Consider the following 5,417-nt stretch of genomic DNA (forward strand, 5'->3'; position numbering starts at 1 on the left):
TCAAATCAATGGAAGGCTTATTTAACGCATTAATAGTTGTACAACAGACCTATGATGATCAACTCGTTTATTTACTAGGTATACACATTGAAAATTGGTGGCCGGCAGCCACAATCTACAACATATGTAACAAATTATCAATGGCACTTTCATTATCGGCAATTTATCCAAAAACGCAACTTAGCTGAACGCCTTGAATGAAAATGGGTCCTTGAAAAAGATTCCTCGACGAGCGCTTGGAAAGGCTTTTCATTTCTTCCATAAAGAAACAAAGGGTCTCTGAGAGGGACGATCCTATAGCATTAGACCCGCAGTTGGCGTCTCCAGTAGTGCGTCGATTGTATTCCAACCTGAGCGTTTAACTTCGCGTTTTCACAGCCGACACGCCCCTTTACTGCGCTCCCTACAGGATCAGTAGTCTGCGACTTTGGTATCTCTGATCAGCATTGGCGGCACACACACAAATCCAACGACTGCAGAACGATATCTAGATACATGAAATATCGATCCGAAGATGTTTCCGCCTTTTTTCGCTGAAGGCATAGCTTCCATATACGAACTGATCCTTCAGACGGTACAAGTCCTGTAAAAGACGGAAGAGAGAAAGGCTGCAGAGGTTGAAGCAGACGATCCTGGCGAAACAAGATGCTGCAGAATAAAGGGAAGTTCCTTCGCTGGAATTTAGTGGAGTCTTTTAAAAATATGGGGAAGTGACAGCAGGAGACTGCCACTGAAAGAAAACAAGGAAAGGAAACAGAGAAATAGACGTAGCCTATTGGGTTTCCTTCACCAACTGTCAACATTCACACCCACTTCCTCTTCTGCGTCACCCATTCAGCTTTCTCTCAGCTTTTCGGCGAGCTACTACTGAAGGTGTGTGTGTGTGTGTGTGTGTGTGTGTGTGTGTGTGTGTGTGTGTGTGTGTGTGTGTGTGTGTGTGTGTGTGTGTGTGTGTGTGTGTGTGTGTGTGTGTGTGTGTGTGTGCGCGCGTGTGTGTGCGTGTGCGTGTGCGTGTGTGTGTGTGTGTGCGCGCGCGTGTGTACGCATGCGCGGCAGTGTCAGTTTGATATTGCTTCGGCCCACCACGTGTGTTTTTGTGGCCAAGTTCACTTCAGAAAAAAAGAAAAAAAACTAACGACATAAATGATTACAAATTAAAAATATAGGTAGGTAATGTGACTTATTATGTGACTTGTTATTGAGGCTGTGCAATAATGGTGACCATATTATTAAATTCATGATGAATTTGCATACCCAATCACAGTCTCACATCTAAGCAAACATTCAACCTGCTATCTCTTTATATGGAGCCTGTCTCCCAACGTAGACCATGTGGACACTGCCACCTTGTGAACTTCCGAGGTTCCTACTGGCTCTGTACTTATTGTATTTCATAAAATCTCTGGTTCTATTTCATCCTTACTGACCGCCAGAGGCGGTGCTTCAAGCACTGAATGATCCATATTGCGCATGCGCAGGTCGAGTGTTAATACCAACAAAGTCACCTGTATCCCCTGATGAGCTCCGGACAGCCTATATCTTCCGTTGACATCAGAGGATCTGTTCCTTGTCATCTTCTCACTTCGCAGGTATAATTTATCACCGCGCTAACTAAAGCTAAGTGGCTATTATTATTTTGATCGTTCGTTGCTGGTGGCCTTGCAACGTCTTGTCGGAACTGCGAGCTGCTTGCCCTCACAAGGCCGCGACGGACCCGCCGAGAGGTTTGGATTGCCGTGGAACGCATCATCCTCGGCTGGATAAGTTGACTTTGTATTTTCCGTGTGTCGGTGAAGGCAGTGTACCCGCTCCCTCTCCCGGCGTTTGTACTACGCTTATCATTTAATTTCAAAGTTATGTCGGTGCGCAGTGGTGTACCCGTTTTCCGTTGTTATTGGTGACGGCAGTGTGTGCGCTCCCACTCCCGGCTTGGGTACGTTTTACTTTGGTGCCAACTCGGTTGTGCCCGCTTTGTGTGCTTACAACTACCCTTAACTGCTGAAGGCAGTGTTTTCGCTCCCGCTCCTAGCATTTATAGTTATAGTTAGCTTTGTAGTTGGTAGCAGTGTTCCCGCTGAGGCTAACTGTCTAGGCTGTTATTCCTGGAACATTTGTCTGCGAAGGCTGTGCTTTCGTTTCCTCTCCCGGAATTTATACTGCACTTATTATCTCATTTCGTTCTGAAGCCACTTACCCTCAAGGTGTGACTTGTAGTTGGAAGCTATGTTCCCGCTGAGGCTAACTTGTCTGGGGTTCTTTTCATACATTCATTGGTGGAGGTTGTGTTTTCGCCCCCTCTCCCAGTGTCTATTGTTTCTTGCATTTTATCCTGTGTGATTTTGCTGGTTGTCAACATGGTTTGCGACCACTCTTGCTCGGCCTGTATGGCTTCCCTGCAGCTTGAGGATGGCCATGATTTGTGTCCCTCATGCCTTGGCCTCAGGCATCTGAAGGAGGGTCTTTCTGATGATCCCTGCATGAACTGCAGTTGTATGCCTCGGGCAGTGAGAGCTGCTAGACTGGCTGAGGTGGAACAACGTTCGGGCCTCGTCACTCGAACGGTTGCCCCCAGCCCAGCGACGTAATCCAGCTCAGGATGGTCGCTCTAAACGTCGGGCTGCGGAGACCGCAGGCCCTACTTCTAGGAAGAAGGTTGGGGAGTCCGGGCTTGCCTCCAAGGTGGGCCAATTAACAGCGGAGCTCGAAAGCATGAAGTCCCTCTTCCTGGCCTTTCAGGCTGGGACTGGTGCAGGGGAGCCAGGTGCTCTTGCTCCCCCAGCAGCTGCCTTCGAGCCGGAGGAAGGTGTGCTTTCTGTGGCAGCGTCAGCTGGCGAGTATGAGCCGGATGGGGACCCACAGGATGTAGCCTCCCGTGCCTGGAGGCTACAGGCTCTACTGGTGCCTCTGAGGACCTCATTCGTATGGCCCTGGCCCATCTGCAGCCAGACGTGTCGCAAGCGCAGCTGGCTCCGGCCAGGGCTTTCTCCCACCAGCTTTACCGTGCCTCCATCGCAGGAGTATCTTGGGGAGTTGCATGCATGCTGGAGGGATCCTAGGGCCCTCTCTCATGCAACATCCGACGGTCGGACCCTGGCAGCAATGCAGGATGGACCCAAGTTTGGCTTGGACCGCATGCCAGCAGTTGAGCCGACTATAGCTGCTCTAATTGTATCGCCCGATGATGAGGCTCTGAGACCGGATGCGAGGTGTCCTCGTCCCCAGTGTTGGGTTACGGATGACATGCTCTCCAAAGCCTATGACGCAGCGGCACGCATGGGACGCATAGGAAATTGTATGTCCCACCTGATGCTCGCTCTGTCAGCATCCCTGCAGGAGGTTGCAGTGGATGCTCCGGCCCATGATTTCGGCGTTGCTTCTCTGCAGGCGTTCGCACTGATGTCCAGAGAGTTGGGCCGGTTTATGTCCACTCTCGTCTAGGCTCGCCGCCAGATTTTCCAGTCACTCATGGATGGCGGCCGGTCCCCAGCTACTCTGAGGGTATTCGTGGCAGCCATCTCCTCAAGACATGCTCAGATGGATAATGACACATTGGGGGGGCCACAGTTTGGTGTCCCTTTCTCTGAAGGGCGCGTTGCGGTTACGACCCCCACGAGCACAGTGTGCCCCAGAATGGGATCTGCACCTGGTGCTCGATGCTTTGTGCTTGCCTCCTTTTAAACCCCTGGCTCAGGCGGAGCTGAAGTTGGTCTCTACTAAAACTGCCTTTCTCCTCGCCACGCTTCATGCTCTGTCCGTGAGTGACTCATGCCTGAGGTGGAATTGAGATGGCTCAGGGGTTACCCTGTGGCCGAATCCAATCCTCCCGAAGGTTTTGTCATCCTTGAAACTCGACCGACCTGTCCGCCTGGCACAATTTATCCCCCCGGAAGGGGAGGACATGTTAAAACTGCTGTGTCCTGTGCGGGCTCTGAGAGCATACATTGCTGCGACCGCAGGCATTAGACGGTCAGACCAGCTCTTCCTCTGCTATGGTGGTCGTAGGCGGGGCTGTGCTCTCTCCAAGCAGCGATTTTGTCTCATTGGGTTGTGGACGACATCACCCATGCATATAAAGGAGGTGGTCACCCCCTGCCATCCGGGGTCAGGTGCCACTCTACCAGGGCTGTCTCAACATCATGGGCTGCCCTGCGGGTCATGCCCCTGGAAGACATCTGTGATGCAGCATCATGGACATCACCATGTACCTTCTCCAGGTTTTACCGGGTAAACGTTGCCACTCCCCATCCGTTGGCCGTGGCCGTTACGTATGTTAACTGCGGTTCTACTGTATGAATCCTGGATGACTGCCAGAGCGCTCTGTCACTCAGAATCCTTATGTACTGGCGAGAAGATTCTGCAGGAATAGATCCTCTGCTGTCACCGGAAGATATAGGCTGTCCGGAGCTCATCAGGGGTCACTGGTGACTTTGTTGGTATTAACACTCGACCTGCGCATGCGCGAGGTGGATCATTCAGTGCTTGAAGCACTGGTCATCCAGGATTCATAGAACCGTAGTTACATACGTAACTATCGTTTTAATAACCATCATAGACTGTAGGTTACCAACTACACCATGGGCTGGGGACAAGCACAACCTGCTTCACAGGGAGAGCAAAACTCAAGAACAAAGAAATATATATATATTAATAAACAAAACTTGAAAATGTCCATCTGTTTCTGTTGGTCTCCTGTGGAACATCATATAAACGCTTCTGTTGATCTCTACTTCTGTGGTGCTATGGCTCCCTTAGCGCCGCCTCCACTGTCCTCAGCCATCAGCTGTGGGCGTGGCTCCGCCTACCTTTTGGGGGTCACCTAGCCACACCCCAAGGACAAGCTGTTCATAACCTATAACAGGTCAGATCAGAGCCTGTTTTAAAACCAAGAACATTCATCCAATTATTTATTGTTTTCATGTCTTTAAGAATGTAGAATGCCAACAATGTATAGTCTTTTCATACTTTTATTACAATATAATTATCATTATTACCATTCATCACTGATGACCTACTTCCCTCCACTGCTAGCGCTCTGGTTAGCTGCAGCTGTGTGTGACATCCATTCACTGTTCTTTCATTGTGGCTGTCCTTCCCCTTTTGAGTCTCTTCCTGACAGAAAGAGACTCGATACTTTAGCCTCTGATCAAATGGCTCTACCGGCCCCCATTTAATTTGTATTAGAGAGCTGCCCAGCTCTTAATGAGCTGCCCAGCTCAAAAATCTCAATAGTTGACCAGAGCCAGTGCCTCTCTCCAGTTGGACAGCATGGCCGCTGGCTCCCAGTGCTCTATCACCCCTCCCCGTGCCCTCGCTGGGCCCCGCCATGACATCATCAGTGGTCATCCCCCAAAAAAAACAACTTCCCGTTTTCTTAGAGTCTTTTTCCGCTGGTCAAGACGTCATGTGACTGTCGGCAC

General features: G+C 50.3%; 1 protein-coding gene across 1 annotated transcript in view; it reads right to left on the bottom strand.

Annotated features, from left to right (window-relative positions):
- Nucleotides 1-805, bottom strand: part of LOC130377558 (apoptosis regulator Bcl-2-like) — a 13,686-nt gene extending 12,881 nt beyond the window's left edge. The window contains exon 1 of the mRNA XM_056584714.1: nt 1-805. This exon is cut by the window's left edge and continues 595 nt beyond it. The gene's annotated coding sequence lies outside the window, so the exon portion shown is untranslated.
- Between the last annotated feature and the right edge of the window lie 4,612 nt (nt 806-5,417).

This window comes from Gadus chalcogrammus, chromosome 23 (assembly GCF_026213295.1).
Source record: "Gadus chalcogrammus isolate NIFS_2021 chromosome 23, NIFS_Gcha_1.0, whole genome shotgun sequence".
NCBI lineage: Eukaryota > Metazoa > Chordata > Actinopteri > Gadiformes > Gadidae > Gadus > Gadus chalcogrammus.